The 16,799-nt window shown below is 40.8% G+C and overlaps 1 protein-coding gene across 3 annotated transcripts in view; it reads right to left on the bottom strand.

The window, feature by feature from the left end:
• Positions 1–15,698, bottom strand: part of NRIP1 (nuclear receptor interacting protein 1) — a 105,116-nt gene extending 89,418 nt beyond the window's left edge. For 2 of the 3 annotated variants that reach the window (XM_063393896.1, XM_063393900.1), the window contains exons 1-3: positions 15,545–15,698; positions 5,320–5,414; positions 4,545–4,660 (exon numbers count right to left, since the gene is read on the bottom strand). The gene's annotated coding sequence lies outside the window, so the exon portion shown is untranslated. The remainder of the gene's footprint in view (positions 1–4,544; positions 4,661–5,319; positions 5,415–15,544) is intronic. The other variant, XM_063393897.1, reaches the window with a different exon arrangement.
• Positions 15,699–16,799: the final 1,101 nt, after the last annotated feature.

Below are 16,799 nucleotides of genomic sequence, written 5' to 3'. Positions count from 1 at the left end.
CCAAAACTCTCTGGATGTTGAGAAAGACGGAAACACTTCTTTTATTATCACACTCATTTTGGTAGATCCATAGAAGACTTACAGCTGTGCTGCAGCCAACCCAGCAAGTTCCAGAAGAATTACATCCACTTAACACTTCTAAATTTTGTACTAAGATGCAACTTCCAAATCTATTAAAAGCAGGAATGAATTAGAACAAAGATATCAGAGTATGGCTCCTTAGAGTTTTGATAATCCTGTGACCCTCCTAAGGGTTTTCTGTCGCATCACTGGAGAGAGGGATGCCAAAGGGTCAGACTGGACTTCTACCTATAATTGTGCATGCATGAAGCAGCAGGGGAGGAAGCTTGTGTGCAACAGGACCTGGTGTGACAAATCAGATCAAAAGATCAATGGAATGGTTTGGGTTGGAGGTCACCTAGCCCAACCCACTGCAGCGAGCAGGGACATCTTCAACTCAACCAGGTTGCTCAGAGCTCCATCCAACCTGACCTTGATCATCTCCCAGGGATGGGGCATCTACCACCTCCCTGGCCAATCTGTAAGTGTTTCATTATGCTCATCATACAGTGTTTCTCTCTTATCTCTAGTTTCAATCTACCCTCTTTCAGTTTAAAACCACTACATCTTGTCCTAATGCAACAAGCCCTGTCACCACCTTCCTTATAAGTCACCTTTTAGTGCTAAAAGGCCACTACAAGGTCTCTCCAGAGTCCTCTCTTCTCCAGAGGCCCCAGTTCTCTCAGCTCATCTTCATCTATCTTGCTTAGGTATATAAGGATATCTTAGGCATGTAAGAATTCAAATATGCAAATATTGTCCAGTGGGTCAGAGCACCCACATACTTCTTACGAAAAAATCATGTTGAGGATTTTGGTATGACCTCACTCTATTTTCCTGTGGGAAAGAAAAATATTGTCTGACTTCCCTCATAGCATATCCTACATCTTATTGACAAATCACTTATGACACTAATTTATTAGCATAGAAATATTACTACACTCAAGACAGCCTGCTTTGATTTACTACAGCAGGGATTTTCACATGCCAAGGTCCTATCATCTCTGTTGGATCATTAAAAGTCCCTTGGCTTTTTAATTTTTTTTGTGCAACATAAGAGTTTTGCCCTGTGGCTCTGGCTAAAATCCTGAGTATTGGAATGGATTTGCTGCTCAAAGGAAGATTCACTGAGCTGATGCTTAAGATATACAGGATGTGTTTATCAAAACCATCTTTACATTAGCTCCTTGCCATAAAAGTCAATGGCAAAGAAGGGAAAAAAAGGGGGGATTAAATGTGGAAAAGTAAAACCCGACAATTAGAGACAATCTGCTTAAACTGCAACACTGTTTGAAATCCTCCTTGTGTGAAATCTACCTTAGGACATTAAAAGGGAAGGAATGCAAGTAAACCCAGCTATCCCTTTTCCATACAGTTAGTGTTTCAGGGGCTGATATCTGCTTAGTTTTGTGAAAACATCAACACTGCTTTAAAGAAGCTGGATCTAATGCCTGTATCCAGAGGCACCTGCTGAATTCCACAGAGATGTGAAGCACTGTAAGATTCAAGAGTCTCTTTGCCATCACCATTATATGGCAAGGAAGTTGACTGGCAAGTTTTCTAAGCTGTTGTTCCAACTTTTTTCCTCTCTTCCATGGTTTCCTTTCACGGTGTGCACAAGCAGCGGCTGACTACTGAGTCAAAATAAGCAAGCCCTGCATCACCAATATTCTAGACTACAGGAGTCCCTCCAGAAAACACTTTAAAAATAAAAAACTTGAGACTGAAATGAAAACTTAATCTCTGACCCTCACATTAATTGATTTGGTATTTTGAAAAAGAAATCAAAGTCTCATTGACCTAAAGCTCGTGGCTCAGATGAAATCCATAGAAAATCAGCTTGCTTGTTTTTAATTCAAGGATCTTTCCTGGAAAAAGAAAAAAGTACATCTTAACACCTAACTGAAGATAACCAATTATTTTATCTTGTCTCCACTTCTTCTGAAACCAAGTAAGTCCAAACTATTTCACTGTTACTTAAAATTCTAAGTATCTGAGCTATTGAAATTGGATGTGAATAAAAAAAAAGCGGACACATTTTCAAGTCCTTCTCTTATTCTCAGAATTTTTTACGTATACTTCAGCAAATGCTATTTTAGCTGTAGCAATAAATTTGAACACCTGTTGTTTGTGTAATGTGTACCTACCAGTCTCTCAGACAGACCAGTTCATGCTATAATGTAATTCCAAAGAGTATGTTCGTATTTTGCCTGAAAAGTAAACAATTCATCTGCTCACAAGGAAACAAGTCTGCTTGTCAGCACAGAAAATAAATGCATGGTGATGCTATATATCCAGCATAAAAAACAGCAGAGTGTTTTGAAATAAAAATACATATCTCAAAAGCAGCCTACGTGTGTAAGTTCAATTAATGAAAACAAGCAAAAGCTAATTAGTGAACATTTCAGCTGCATTCTGGAAAACAGGCTCCACACACCTTGAAGTCTGTGAGGAGCACACTTGCTCCTCTTTGGTCCTCACACCAGCACGGCTGATAAGGCCTCTGATGTTTTCCCCTCCCGCTCCCTCTCCAGCAGATACGGAAGCACGGTGGAGATACCCGGCTGCGTCAAAGGATCGCCGGGGAAGCAAAATCTTCAGCAGGAACTTTGTACCCGAATATATCAAAAAGTCAACACGGCTCATTGTCGCATTAGGGAGCTGCTGCTGTCCCAGGATTGCTGAGATACTTGGCAAGACAGACGGGCAGCCTCTCTGTCTCCCCGGTGGCGTCTGCCTCGCTGCAGATTTGTCATGCGATTCATCGAGTTGAACCGAGCACATAAATTTGCAGTTATGACTAAAAAGTTAGAAAATTCTCCACAGATGGAAACTACGATTCCGTGCTGGTAGTCAGGCAGGGAGCAATTTGGGGAACAAGAGCAGGAACAAAGGATCGCTCCCAGCGTGGGAGAGTGATTTAGGGAAAGGAAGAGCAAGCTAAAAGTAACACTGGTGAGAAATTAATTCAATGTTAACTCTAGAAGATCCTTCTACCTTCATTCATTTTGCAGTCAAAACATCATTAAATATTTAAATCACTCCCACCATAGGTGGCAGTTTACTGAGATTTGTTTTTGAGAACTGAGAGTTCAGTAAACCAAAAGCTTCTACCACAATTTCAACTCTGAATTTAAAACCAGCACCTTCATAATAAACCACTGATCTCCACCCTTAACTGTGGCAAACCAGCAGCCAGACACACAACAGAAAGGTCATGCAGAGCCCTCCACTTAGCACAGAAGCAATACAAATCTGGATTTTCATATAAAATCTCATGTCAGACAGAAAGACCAAAACCAACAAAGTCTTTCCATAATAAAGACTCAAGCCTTTCTCATATCATATATCTTATATGACATCTATCATAATTCACACGTTGTAAACAACTTTGGTTAATTTACTCTTTTTTCTTTTCTTAGAAAAGCTTATTTTCAATCAATATTTTACACAGTGCAGGCCATGCTCTATGACTGAAGTGCAAAAAACCTGACCTTCTTGCCAGGGAAAGATTTAAACCTGAATATGAAGAAACAAGCATTACCATTTGAACAACTCTTTTGAAGAAGTTTGTCAAAGTCCTGACATTATAACTATATGTAGACCTATAAAAATAACTTCATTTTAGTCCACTCTTTCCTTCTTTTCCTTCTTAATTTTGTAACGATGTGTGCAACTCATCTAACGTGTATTTGTTCCATTATTACCAACATATAGAGTAGTGAGCTACTCAGAATCCTCTTCTAGTTTTAACATTTACCCAGGGTGCTCTGTATTTTATTTGAAATACGATTTTTTTAAAAATTGGCAAAGTCCTAGAGTGCATATAGTTTTACTGAATATGGCACCAAGTTATCAATGTCAATTTGTTTTGGAGAGCACTCTAAGTATCTCTACAGGCACCTTTTTGCTGATATAACATAACCTACATTAGGAAGAAGCAATGGGTGGTGGAAAGTTTGCCTTGGCTACCCCCAGGAGAATAAATCTGTAAAACTGTAGCTGCAGACAGGCCTCTTACTCTACCCAGCCAGTGGTCAAGACTGAATGAAGAAGACATGCAGAAAAGAAAGTTCTGAAGAGGAGAGCAAAACCAAGACAATAATGAGAGACAAATGGAAATCCTTTTTGGACTAATCTGGTTTGGCTTTTTTCAGTATTCCTGCCACAGGAAATCCCTCTGCATTTTCTTAAGAAGCCTGTATTTGCATAAGATGGAGGAAGCTAGATGGGAGGGCTTTTCTGATAGCCTTACCTGGAGGGGTTTGAAACAGGGACTGGGGAGTGTGTGAACTGAGAAGAAAACATTTCACAGGCACAGATTCCTAGTGGAAAGATATTAGTGCCCAGATTAAAAAATATCCTGCAAGTCATATTTGCATGCACACATTGTTTTCTGGCCTTTTTTTTTTTTCAGAAGAGGCAATAACAGTCTTCTCTTTTAAGAGTCTCAGCACCTTGAATAAATTCCAATTTTAACTTACTTGTTAGATCTCTCTCAATATTAGGATCCCAGCAGACCAACTAGTATGGCACAGTCCTTCTCTAGGATCTGGTTCTTGGTTCAGGCAGGCAACAGGTGGGATGGTTCTCAAACTATCTGGTGAGAAAGAAAATAGGCAGCTTTAAACAAAAGCAGGTACACTCAGACAAAAATTTAAAATAAAACAAAAAGAAGAGGGGAAAAAAAAAAGAGAAAGAGAAAAAGTAAAGAAGCAAAAAACTAAAACCAGAAATTGACCTGCAAGTAATTTTTCTGTTTATTGTATTTCTAAAGCCAGGTGACACAGGCAAAGACTATGATGAAAATGGGGTGAGGGGAAGGGAAGAGGGAGATGCAAAAATTCACCTATCTACTTCAGTGAAGCCAACAACCAGTACAGTTTCTACCTTGCAAACCCAGTCCCAGTTCCTGTTTTGCTTGATTTGGACTATGTACCTGAACTTCAGCCTCCTACCCTGGCCCATGAAACCTCAGTAACCACAGGGGTTATAGGCATTCTCCTCTTTCCTTCCATTAGACCTTCTCCTGCAAATATATTGTTATTAATATGTGGTCAATGCCAACAGAAAATAATGAAGGACTCCCACTCCATACAGTAGTAATGGCCTGACAGGGTTCATTTTTTTGGATGAGGCAAGCCAAGGCTCAAATCTGTAGCTGCCACCTAGAAGAGCTCTGTCTCCTGAAGGACTTTTATCAGTGCAGCAAGCAATGTACACATTTTATAGCTGTTAACTTTATCATCTTCTCCCCACCTTTTGTGTATTTTCAGTTGCCAGAAGCGCTGGGGAGGGTAGCAACAGTCAGAGTTTCTTAGGAAACAAAGATTCCAAGGCCAGGTATAATCAGCCTACAAAGAGAAAAAAGCCAGAGACTTGGGTGGAACTTCAGCAATGGGAGAAACAAAATGTTACTCACCATTTTACACTGTATCAGGGATTTGCATCAGTGCAGACCAAATGAACTGACTATGGATGTGCTCTGCCACAGTCACTGTTTCCAACAATGTCTCAATGACTTGGTCTGTTCACTGCAGTGGTTGGACACAGACAGCAAAGAGTAGCAGAGAAAAAACTCCCTAATATTCCTGAGTTTCCACAGCCTAGGACAGGAATGGAACATCACAGATGCAGTTCCTGTTATTTCTGTTTCTCAGCATTCTGCCAGGAAGGGCTCAGCCATTATAACACATTATTTTGGATCTGTGGACCTTGCAGACTATTGGTTTTGGGGTTTTTTTTGTTTGGTTGGTTTTGGTTTTGGGGGTTTTTTGGGTTTTTTTTCTTCCCCTCTTCTTTTTAAGCACTGAGCATCTCATGCTCTCTTCCAAGTCCTCACAAGCTGTGATCTGGAGTGTTCGCTGTAGGTTCCCTGTTAGTTTCTTAAATATATTGCTTAGAAGGGGAAGGTCAGACCTGAAGTAATAACAAAAGCACAGGACTAACTCATCAGAGGAAGGCTCCTCTGGTGTTTGGTGGACTCATGAATGTTTGCAGGAAAGAAAAAAAAATAATAATTTCTAAACATGTAAATGGTTCAGAATGCACGTTTTTGGTTACTACAGTCCTTCTGTGAATCTTGGTTTTAATTGTGGCTCTCAATAATTAAATTTATTGAACCCAGACATGCAGCAGCCATGATACAATGGGGGCAGACTTGTGTTGTCTGGGGAAGTTTTCTGAACACGCATGTTCCTTTCTGTGAGGTGAGATGACAGCAGTCTGCAGCATGCTGTGGGCACTGAGCACTGATGACTTGGTTTACCACCCATGGTTTATCATCCTTTCCATGACAAAGGATGTGGCAACAGATAGGAAACTTTTCTCTATCTGTAATACAGCTACAGCATTGCCTGAAATATAAATTCCTCCAAGGGTGTTTGTACCAGCCTTTGCTCTCAGCCGTCAGTCTCCATTCTCACTCAGGGTCTGTGCTTGGGTACAGCAGCCTTTGATATGACCACAGCTAATCAAAAAAGCTTCACAGGTGGAGTTTTCAGCCCTTATGAATAAGAAAGTTGGGGTTAGCTTCGAAAAAGCCTCTGAAGGAGGTGAAAAAGAAGGATTTAAAAGCAGGATATCCAGACATATTAAGTTCTCTTCACCCCCATGGTGTGGAACACAGTTACTGTGACACAAAGGGAACACAGGGACTAGCTTTTTTTCTTTCTTGTTTCTTTTTTGGAAAAAGAGTTGTTTCATCTCTTTGGATATATAGAATTAGCTGTTCATTTTTCCTCATTTAAATACATCTCAGGAGGAAGGAGAAGGCACACAGGCGCTACTTCCCACATGCATCATTTTCCTAGTCTGCTCCCTCAGAGGGGTTTGGTGAGGTCACTCCATTATGCAGCACATTATTTTTAAACACTTCAGTGACTCCTTCCAAAACGTTCCCTCTCTAATGAAACCTGACACATCAGAGAAGGGAACGGGAAGTTTTTGTTGGTTGTACTTATAATCTTAAGTTGCTTATCCCGAGCGTGTCAGACAGCAGGGCCACGGGGCCAGCGAGGCTCCAGCCACTGACCTCTGAACCTTGGCAGGACCTTGCCCTGGTCAGCTCCCTGACAGGAAAACTGGCAGACTCTGGACCCGGGCTCTGGGGCTGTGAGCAGGGGAACAGCTGCACTTTGCAACACGAACTTTGTACTTTGACACATGGACATTTAATCTCCATAAAAGAGCCTTTGTTTCATTACTTATTAACATCTCCTCCTTGAGTAAAGTTCTTTGTTAATAAGGCTTTAAAGCATGGTGTGAGGGGTTTTTTCCCCACCTTCCTATGCCCAGAAAATATAACCCACCACCCAATTTTATAGTATTACATTAAATGTTAAAGAGTACAAAAAGAAAAAAAACAAATCAATTTAAGACTTTATGCACCTTCTGCATACTTGCTGTGTGGGTATTTGCTGTGTGCTCTCTTCTGAGTGATCAGTTCTAATAACCAGAGCTAAACACAGAAATCAAACAATGTTCTGGGGCCTCTCTTTGCAGAGATCACTTTTTGAGATGATACCTCCAGTAATTCAGTCCACAGCAACATTCAACCTTACTTAATAAATCAGCTAAAAAGATGAAATAGTAGAAAAGTGTCAGCCCATCCACACTAAAAAGCCATACTTTATGACAGTGTCATGAGTTTTATAGTTGCACAGCTTTTTGCTCCCAGTTTTACTTTGGAGCAGTGTCAGTGCTCGGCTTCTGTGTGTTTCATCATAAAATATGCTAACACACACAGCCCAGCAAATTGAAAGAGAAGACATTTATGCCCTGTCCTTCACTGAAATAAATCTTTGATCAGGAACAGAAACCTACCTAAACATCAAATGAAAACCTCAAGAAAGAGGCCACCTTAGATGCTTATACAACGTCTGTACCAACAGTAAAAGCTCAAGATGCCTGTATGCATTTACTGTAACAAAACCAAGTGACAGAAAAGTACTGGAAGATCCTGGTAATGCTCCAGTATATCTGTGTTGTCATAAAAATATGGAGCAGCAAAAGAAGCTTAAGGAAGTAGAGGTGTACTGAACAATTCTTCATCTTCAACTAGAATAAAACAAATACTTGGAAGTATAATATTTGTTACAGCCTGCTAGAAATAAATTATCTGCAGACAGAGGGATCACAGTCACACTCTTCCTATTTTTCATCACTACCATCTTCTAAACATGAATTTCCTTCCTTGCTTCTCTGGTGACCTTTTTTCTCTCCCTTTTTTGTTTCTCTTCCTTGTGATGGGGGAGACACCCTCACACACACCTGACCCAGTTTTCCTTCATTTTCATTAACAGTATGACACAAAAAAGGAAATTTCCAACTAGTCTAGCAAGTCAGGTGGGTAAAGAATAAACCAAGTGAAGCGATATCAAAGCACTCCCTTGCATGAGGCTGTGCTGGCTGGACTCAGAAGCGATCGGAGGAGGATGGCCAGCTCCCGCTGCTCCCTAAGAGAAGCCCGTGACTGTTCCCATCTGGAGGTATTTGCTTACCCCCACACACACCTTCACGGCACTGCCTTGGCAGCATCATCATTCATCTAATCCCAGAGTTTGACTTGCACTCTTTGCACAGAGCGGGCTGACACAGGACGACACAATTCCTTTTCTCCTGTTACTCCATTTTGGGTAAGAGTGCTTTTGCCCTGCCATGACCCGCAGCGCAGCCGGCACAGCTACTACTGTAGCACCTGATTATTTCCCTCTGCATATGCAGCAAGCTGTGACTTTCTCCTCCCGGAGGAGCACCCCCATATCAGGCAGGCATGATGCATTCCTCATCCCCTCGGCCCTGGAACACGGCCCTCCAGTCACACGGGCCCACCATCGTGATCACAAGATTTAGCTGCTGCTAAGAATAGGCGCCATGGTTTGGAAGAGATCCTGCTTTATTCCTGGGTGCAGCTCCTGAATGGTGTTAGACAATAAAACCCTTCGGGCTGGATTCTGGATGACACCTGCCTGCTCTTTCCATCACCTCTCTCATGAGGGCAGGCAGGCACGAAGGTCTGTGCCATTTGCTTAGCTAGGGACAGCTGCAGACGTGCACAGGAAACCCATAATGACTCTGGGAACAAAGCAGGAAAGCCTCTGGGAAACTACAATACCTTTAATTTAAATAAATAAATAAAAATAAATAAGCTCGGAAAGAGAGTTGAGAAGACCAACAAGAATGATTTTGTTCTGAAAAAAAAAATAAAAAACAAAAAGACTCCTTCCAGTGAGACACTGAACTAAATGTATCTTGCTTCAAAGAAAAGATTATAATCTTTAAGGGACTAGACAAGAAGAAGATATTTCATAAGACTCTAAATTAGTGGGCAGACACAACAGAATCCAATATTTGCAAGTTCAATCTGAAGATAAAAAGCACGTTTTAAGTATAATTAGCTACTGAGATGAATTGTCAAAAGATGCAGTAAATTCTCCATCATTAAGAAGCTATTTTAATTATTATATGCTTAGCTTCCACTAGAGCCCAGAAGTCTCAGACAACACAGGCCAAATAATCTCTAAGTTTATCTAACATCTAGCACAAGCCACCCCCTCTGTCTGAAAATTGTTCCTGTTGCTAATTCAAATGAGATTATTTTTTCCCCAAGAAATTCAAGGTGGGAGAATTATGACAAGTGGATAATTAGGGCATAAAACATCAGGTCACGTAGACATTTTTTATATAATAGTAACATTCCTCAGTCCAGTGCTTCCAGGGAAAAAAATTAAAGGTATTCCCTAATGTCTAACTCCGTTTAGAAAACCAAAATGACAACAACAAAACCTCAACCAAACAAAAAAGGACTATCACGTTATATATAAACTTTAAAATACACAATACCGTGTGTAGTACTGTGATGTGATTTTATCAGTTCCAGAAGTCCCCACAGAGAATAACAGAATGACCTAAGTTGGAAGGGACCTTAAAGGTCATCTCACTGCAGCCCCCTGCCATGGGCAGGACACCTCCCCCTGTCCCAGGTAGCTCAGAGCCCCGTCCAGCCTGGCCTTGAACACTTCCAGGGATGTGGAATCCTGACCTTCTCTGGGAAATCTATCCCAGTGCCTCAGCACCTTTACAGTAAAGACTTTTTCCCTAATATCTCATTTATTCTAAACCTTCTCTCCTTCAATTTGAAGCCATTCCCCCTCATTCTGTCCCTACATGCTCTTGTATATAGGAATATTTACAGTATTTATGTAAAGAGAGGAAAGGTTTCAGACTGGCACTATCAGGCACTACCAATTCCCTCCTGGAGCATTTCAACATTGTTCTATACCCTAAACAAAAAAACACAGCTAGCAGAACATTATTTCTCTTTTGGTCCTCTGGGAGTTTACATGGTAGCTCCTATTAACTCTAATCAAGAGTTAAGGGCAGAAATTCCCCAAGGACAGCCATGTTGTCTGGGGATATGTCCATAATTAATATGTTCTAAGAGTCTAATTTTGAAACAAAAGTAATCAGGCTTAAGATGAGTTATATTAAGAGCAACAAACCTGTGACTGCATATTTGCCTATATATATATACTGTATCCAATGTCAGACCAATGTATAGTTCACAAAACAACTCCTACAAAACAAGCTCTATCTTAACTCAGTTTGGGAGCACATTATGTGAATAGCAAGAAGAGAAAAACACAGTGGGGTTTGTCTTTTTTCTGTTTCTTACTCTTCTTTGCAGCACATTGTTATTATAAATGTTAATGCTCGCCATTGTTTCTCTTCACATCATAGTGCCCAGGCTCAGCAAAGCTAACATAATCCTAGCACTTCTGATGTTATAAATCAAAATTAACCGTGCAACACCATGGGAATATTTGTAATATGAAAGATGTGGAACGGGGACTTTGTGACAAGTACATGGAGGAGAGAAGAGGAAGCTGGATGGCTTGAACATGAGTGGCTTTGCAAGAGACCCTGTAATGGGACAAGGAATACAAAATAAAATCATGCCAACAGAACTCGGTTCCAGTATTATTTAGGATTTCTGTCACAGAAAGAGACATTTTTCAAGTCTGTGGCTGCTGATGCTCCAGCACAATTGATGCCCAAGTCATACATAATGTATTATATACAACACAGTATATTAACTCAGCTTCAGTGTTAATGTGTCATGAAACTTAATTCAGATATCACAGATTATGCAAAGGAGATAGAGATGTGGAGACCCACTCTCGTTTCTCAAAGGTGTCAGCCAGGCAGCTTTGTGTCCCCCAGTCCAGAAGAACACTACAGCAGCTTGTTCTAAAGCTCTTTTACAGGGTGAGGGCTGCGTGGCTCTTCACCCCAGTGTTTTTGACAAAGAAATCCCATACTGAGGGCAAAACTATGCATTAAAAAAAAAAAAAAAAAATGAAAGGCAGAAGAAGAAAACAGCCCAGGTTTTGCAGTGTCACAGCTGCCATTATATTTTACACTGCAGATGTGAAAACTTATAAGCACAGAAGAATACATTTTCTTTATCTACAGTAACCCCGAGTCCTCACTAGTCCTGTATGGGTAAAAAATCCAGCCGTACCCTCTGAATGTCTGTGAACAGATAGCAGCAATGGAGACAAACTGTTTTCCTGGTCAGATGCTGGGAAGAAGGATCACAAACTAAGTTGGGAATGGAGTTGAGGGGAGACTTACCTAGTGCCTCTGTCAGCTGGGAGTGGAGCCCACGACAACGCACAGAACTCGAAATGGAGGCAGAGACCTTCTTCCATTTCCACACACACTGTTTTTGTGAGTCTCTCACTAACTGCTCACTCCCTGAGGAATTCCATACTTCACATAAGCTGCTACTAAAGGAGACCATAAACAACACCTACCAAAATTACATTGGAAGCAACAGAGGGAAAACATTCACAGGAGGCTTTGCTCATGGTATCAAGCTTTCAAAACCCCCTTTGGAGGCACTTCAGCTGAGGGAAGAGGAATGTGATCCAGGACTAAAAGTGAAGTTTAGCTCCTGACACTGCCATATTATTTTTGCATGAACTTGGGCCATGTTTTTAAAAACAAGTGGGAAAAGCTATATCTAATTGTCTGTGTGTCAGTTCATCTGTGGAAAAGGGAAAACAGATGATATTTTTCTGCCTATAGAGATAATATAGGTAGATAACATTAAGCATTGAAATATTAAGGTACTCTGGACACATATTAAGTCTAATATAGACTGTCCACTAATATCTATCATCATTCTGTTTATCTTCAGGTTACAAAATGTGATTAGAAAATATTCTTATGCAAAATAATTAATAATGATTTCATTCAGAAATTCTGTAGGACTCCCACTATTTGAAGCAGGAATTCAAAATATAAACCAAAGGTGGCTAAATAAGTGCATTTTTCTTTGTTAGGAAAAATAATTCTACCTCTTTTTAATTAAAAGGTAACTCTGTCCCAGAAGCCACTCACACACATAAGAACCCAGACCAAAAAAACCCATTCTAACTCTTGAAACTTAGGGGAATCTACTTTTAGTAAATGAACTGGGGAGGTTTAAGCCTCCCTGGTTATCTAGGTTATGGCTATCTTTGTATTGTCTGTAGTAAGCCAAGAGGAAAAAGGGATGATTTCATTATTCAGACTTAATGAACACACTCAATTTAGACTAGCCAGACAATTCAGTGTATTTGGAAACAAAGAAAACTAAGCTAGGGAAACATATGAAGTCCAGGATTCCCTGGAAGAGAAAGCAGCTTGCAGGGCTGCTCATAGCCCTGTACACCGACTGAAGCAGGACACGTCCCTCCTCAGGGACCACTTTGGAGAGGATGGGAAGACATAAAAAAAAGCAAGTCTGCAGGAGAGGGTCCACACACACAGTAGAGATATCTTACTGTCATTAAATATGGAGAGGTAAAAGAGCTGCATTCTGTATACTACCATGATTTACTAAATACATTCTCTCTGCAAGATCAACATCTGACACCACCAATCCCCCAAAGTAACAATTCCTTGAACATTTGCTCAAGAAAACACCATTCATGCTGGCTGATAAACAATCTGGGAGCCTGTTAAGCCATCCTGTGACAAACTCACATCACCAATGTAGAGTTAGACCTTTTTTTTTTTTTAATGACAAAACAGTAAAATACAAAACCAGTCATATTTGACCATCACCTTCTCCCTTAACTACTTCAGTGGGCATCCAGCCTGCACTCACCAACTTACTTCTGTCCCATTCTGTGGTGGCAGGAGCTCCAGGCTCTCTTCATCTCCTCTTGGCCAGGCTGGAGCATCCTGATGTCTCTCAGGTGCTCCTCATGAGGGCTCACTTCCTACTTTCACCTCTCATGGCAAATCTTATTCCAGAGCTCCTGCCAAATATGGCTGTGGAGGCTTAGTTTTCCCATCCCCTGTTTTCTGCAATTAAACTTAGGATATAATGGAGGACTTAGGATATGTAATTAAGGCTTAGGTTGTAATAAAAGGGACGCGCTTTTGTTTGAATTCTCTGCCTTACTGTGGCTGCTTTAAATTTGTATTTCTATCATTCTCTAATTAGTATCTCTCTTCTGTCTTTAGGCTGGCTTTTCCTGTTTATAAGGCTGTGGTAAAACATTATAAATCATTTAACCTAGAAAAAAGTGATCGTACCAACAGCTTACCAAGGCTACAATTATCAGTTAACTCTCAATACTACCTGGGAAATACAGACAACAACCATTTTAACAGAAAATTAGTGTGAGAAAGGGGTTACAAGAATGATTTAAACTCTTCTTCCTATACAGACAGCACAGCTCCTGGGGACTTCCTCGCAGTAAATAAAAATATCTCTGTGAAGATAATTAGTTCAGGTGTGGCAGCAGTCTAGAAGGTTGTTCACCTGGAATCACTTCAGGTATTCACCCACTACCAAACAACAGGAACATATTTTCCCCATCTCTCATCCTTGTTTCAGCAAGCATCCTACCATGCAGCGAAAAGCAAAAGCACAGGAGCCAACACAGCAGGCTCACCAGGACTAAGAGCAACCCATTAAAATATATATAAAAGTCAGAAGAGTGGTAATGAGGAACCCATGGGAGTCATTTCACTCTATTTCCTCTGCCCATCCATTTTCATGCATCCCTCCCCCCATTCCTCTGGGACAGCCCTTCAGGTTCTGTTCTAGTTTACCCTATGGAGAGCCTAGGTCAGGTCCCCCAGGACCAGGAACTGTGAAAGGAAGAAAAGCTGCAAAGCAATTAGCCATCAGCTGTACAACAGCACCTTGCAAAACACTAATTCCTTCTCCAGCCTTTGTTTCAGTCCCACAATACTCTCATATTCTGCACTCTCATGCATTCCTCATCTTGGAAACAATTACTGTCCAACACATAAAAACTCTCTTTTTCCATTTAAAATGAACACATTTTCAAATTCTATCCTCTTCTGCAACAAGGAAAGCTTGTGAAGCTAACTATATCCTAAAATGGGCTTTTGGTTCAAAATAACTCAAAAATAGCATATGTGTTTTCAGTGTTAGGATAAACAGTCAACTAGGCATTAAACACTGCTCAATGAAACCAGTAACAGCAGAGCTCTGAAAGGTGTTCACAACAGATTACACAAAGAGAATCAAAAAATCACCATCGACTTCTGCACTGAGATGAGACCCAGTTCTTCGAGGCTAGGCCATGCAGTAAAGAATCTATTATGCATCTTTGATCCTGCATTCCAGCCTCTGCCAACAAATCCACTTCGAAGATACTCCTAATGTTCCAAGCCCTGAGAAGCTTTAGTCTGTATTAATTAATTAAAAAAGGAGAAACAATCAAACAGATATCCATGTGCCTTAGTGCGATATTCAGCCTGATCCCTCTGACAGCTTTCCTGATGGCTTTGAAATTCATTATCTTCTGCAAGAGTAGGAGCTTTGTGACAACTTTCAGAAGGAAGCTTCTGCCTACAACACAGGAACGGTGTTTATTTCAGTGGCAGATCAAGGTCTCCATGTGGTACAGAACAGCAATTACCCCCTGAACATAACAAATGTCCCAGAAAGCACGTAGGAAAAAAAGTATATGCAAAGTCAGAAGCTAGTCAAAACTCCTCCCAGAAGCTGTTTTCTGAGCAAAAGTTTGTGGGAGAGGGGAAGGGAGAATTAAAACAAGTCTGGCTGCACATCTTGAACTTGCTGAAATCTGAAGACATTTAAATCAAACACGGTAATTTACTCATAGAGGCTGAGCTCTTGTTTGTACAATGGCTGGATGGGGGAGGAAGAGAAAACTCCTGCTAAGAATTTCTTCTCCTGGGTCAACTGGACCTAAAAGGATTTAAAAGAAATTGGATGTGTGCTCTAAGGAAAGCCATTACTGCAAAATCTCTACCAGCCTGTAGACTAAGGAGAGCTGTGACCCCCATTTATGGATGCTAGGCTGGAACATTGGGCACGGACTCCTTTTTGAACCTGCTACCAGAAGAATTACCCCTTTAGCAAGGCACAGACTCTAAACACCACACAGCCAACAAAACAGGTGCCAAAACGGTGCCAAAAACTTACCAGAACCTTTGTTTTTTTCAGAGGAGGAGGTGATTTAGATTAAGTCAAACCTGAGCATGTCTCCCATTCCCTCAACATGAACCTGCCCACCTGCCTGCCTTCCTTTCCAGCTGAGCTGCATCCCCAGCCGTGGGCTTTGCACCTCCCAGAACGTGTCTGTCAGTAAGGATGGGCGGAGCACTGTGGAGCCTTCTCCCTCTGCCCATCATCCTTTCCAAAACACAGGAAACAGCTGCCAGGTCAGTTCTGAAAGTTGGTTAATAATTACACAGACTAATTGTTAGCCTTTCATCTTAATAATTAGCATTTCAAAAGTATTTTATTCATCAGTCTTGTTACAGGTACGGACCATTGTAAGCTTTGGACATTTATTTTTTTTAAATGCTTTTAGAGATTTTTTTCTTTATTAAATCACCATTGACGTTTCCAGAGGTGCTATTACAAAGCTTGTAATAGCTTGACACCCTCCACCCCTCTTTCAATTCCAATTCACTATCTAGGTGAATGACTATCTAAAATTATCAGCGTACTCTCCAGATATCACTATCTAGAATAATCTGGCTCCTAATGCTTAGCAGATACAGTAATAACATACCTAATTTTTAACTTTTATGATAGGATTCCCCTGAGACAAAGTAGAAGGAAGACTGATTTATTATTAATATTATAAATAATTAAAATTAATGAAATGCATGAAAAGTGGAAAGTGTGAACCAAAGGAAGAACTAGCACACAAGCCTTAATGTAAATTATCGGCTCTGTGTCTATACAATACCAGCCTGTGCTCCTTTACATCCCTGCAAAGCATGCATAAAATCTTACTAGAACAAAGTGATATAATTTCCCACTCATTTTCCACACATAGAAGTATCTACAGAAGGTGCAAGGCAGGGGAGAGAGTGGTCAGTCAATCGTGTTTTAATTTACAGCTATTTTTGTCTAAGCCCTGAATGGCCTGCCAATTATGAACAGTACCAGCTGGGCTGTCAGGAGAGCAGGCTAAGAAGGACACACAGAAAAAGAAAACAATCATAATGTACAAATGGAGAGCAGGAAAAAAGTTTGGAGTGGGGAAGACCTGATGGGAAGCCCAGCTCTGGTTTTACAATGCCTTGCCAGTGTCCTGTCTTCCAAAACCCCCAAATAAAAACATCACTCATATCATCACCATTACCTAGACATAGGCCTATGGCACAGCTAGGACCACAGCTTTGACTTCTTGGGGCATAATCCAGATACCTACTAGTTACAAAAC

The sequence above is a fragment of the Prinia subflava genome, chromosome 3 (genome assembly GCF_021018805.1).
Source record: "Prinia subflava isolate CZ2003 ecotype Zambia chromosome 3, Cam_Psub_1.2, whole genome shotgun sequence".
NCBI lineage: Eukaryota > Metazoa > Chordata > Aves > Passeriformes > Cisticolidae > Prinia > Prinia subflava.
The sequence above is the reverse complement of the archived record's forward strand: the minus strand, read 5'-3'. Positions and strand labels throughout refer to the sequence as shown.